Genomic DNA, 1929 nt, shown 5'->3' on the forward strand with positions numbered 1-1929 from the left:
TAATTATAGCTCACCTAATCCTTGCAACATGACCATTCTACGTAAGAAACTGAGTCCCAGAAAAATTACATAAATTGTTCAAGATCCCCAGCAATTTGGTGCAGAATTAAGACTTAGAATCAGATTTCTTGACTCTAAAGTTTGTCCACGCTTGCCTTAATTCTTTTTTTTTTTTTTTTTTTAGAGAGAGAACACACACATCAGTGGACGAGGGAGAGAGGCAAAGAGGGAGGGAGGTAGAGAGTCTTGAGCAGGCTCTGCGCTCAGCGTGAATCCTGATGAGGGGCTGGATCTCAGGACCCTGAGATCATGACCTGAGCCAAAATCAGGAGCTGGACACTTAACCGACTGAGCCATCCAGGTGCCTCTGCAATAATTCTCATTCTTCCCCCATCCCCTCCCTCCTGATCCTCTCCAGGAAAGAGGAAAAATTCTGAAGCAGCCCAGCCCTTGAAGGAATGCGGTTCTTCACATGCCTCAGAAGAGTAAGGGCCAGAGTTTGCTGAAAGCTGGAGGAGCCATCCCTGCATAGCTTGGCTATGGAGTCATCAAAATGATGCTTGTGACCCAGACAGCAGCTCCAGACACTGCTTCAGCCCCTTTCCGAAGCTGGAACCAATTTTCTCCTCCCCTTAAGGCTGCTCTTTGCCTGGTGTCTTTCTTCCTCTCTCCTCTGCCTGTTTTGATGTTTCTCTGAAGCTGGGGGTTGGGGTGGGGGGGTATGGCTCCTCCGCCACGTCACGTCATCTCCTTTCTCTTAAAGGTCTGGCTGTGGCTCACCTTGTCTCACAGACACGAGAAATGGCTGTATGCCTGCTGAGTAAACGTGACCTTCTCAGAGCCAGAAATCTGGTTTCTTCTCTTGAAAGTGACAGAAAATCCAACCCAGGAGAGCAGAAGCGAAAGATTGATCTGCTCCTGTTGGCGAGAAGGCGAGAAGCAAGGCTCTCTGCCACACAGGGATTGCCCTGGGCCGTGTGTCCCAGAAGCTTGATTCCAAAAGCTTTTATCTCACTTTGCAAAGCACTCTTGACCATCTTGGGACGCTGCAGAGTAGGAGACGTCCACGGTCTCCTCCCATCCGTCAGCCCTGGTGGCCTGCGCGCTCCTGTCTGTAACCCTAGAAGGAAAGGGACACTGAACAAAGTCTCCCTCCCTCCACAGCCTTCCCCAGAAGTCCAGGCCCTGACTTCTGCTGCAAGTCGTCAGCCAGAAGCAGGTCACATGGCCTCCCTGCACTGCCACAGAGTCTAGGAAGTGGGGTACTTGGGGTTGGATGTAGAGCTCCCTGAGCAAAACTGAGGGTCTGTTCATTTGTCAAAAGAGCAGACAAGTAGCAGTGTCTGCCCAGGCTGGTTTAGTGGCTCAGACCAATGTCCCAAGGCCAGTCTTTGTCTCTCTCCACTTTGTCCTCCTTCTCATGGGCTTCTTTGCTCACGCAGGCCTCTGTGTGATCTCAGGAAGGCTGCTGCTACTTTGGGATCTGACATCCACTCCTAGTCCAACCCAGGAGGAAAGGCCAGATTCTGCGTTGCACTCCACCTCGCGTTCCTCCCTGGAACAGTTCCCGTGGCTGTGGAGAATGGGATCGCTTAGCTAAGCCGGACTCAGAGTACAGGAGAAGGTATTACCTGAGAAGAAAATCAAGGCATAGTTCCCAAAGAAGCGGAAATGGATGCTGGTGGCCCCAAATTAAACCCAATAAATCATAAACAAATATTCTCCTGCTGAGCCTCAGGCATCCTTATGTTAAGAGATTCTTAAATCATGAGGTGTGGAAGAGCTTCCTAAACATTTGATTAAAATTTCATGTTTTAGAGCAGTGGTTCTCAAAGTATGGTCCAGGGTACCAGGAGGTCCCTTTGAAGGTCCAGACTATTTTCATAATACTGGTGAGATATTGTTTGCCTTTTTCACTTTCATTCTGTC

At 49.5% G+C, this 1929-nt stretch overlaps 1 long non-coding RNA gene across 1 annotated transcript; it reads left to right on the forward strand.

Moving 5' to 3' along the window:
* The first annotated feature begins 390 nt into the window (after positions 1–390).
* On the forward strand, positions 391–1720 carry LOC122893790. Its single transcript, XR_006381688.1, has 3 exons — positions 391–485; positions 764–1219; positions 1443–1720. It is a non-coding gene; the product is annotated as an uncharacterized LOC122893790 (long non-coding RNA).
* The last annotated feature ends 209 nt before the right edge of the window (positions 1721–1929 follow it).

Source organism: Neovison vison, chromosome 1 (genome assembly GCF_020171115.1).
Source record: "Neovison vison isolate M4711 chromosome 1, ASM_NN_V1, whole genome shotgun sequence".
Lineage (NCBI taxonomy): Eukaryota > Metazoa > Chordata > Mammalia > Carnivora > Mustelidae > Neogale > Neogale vison.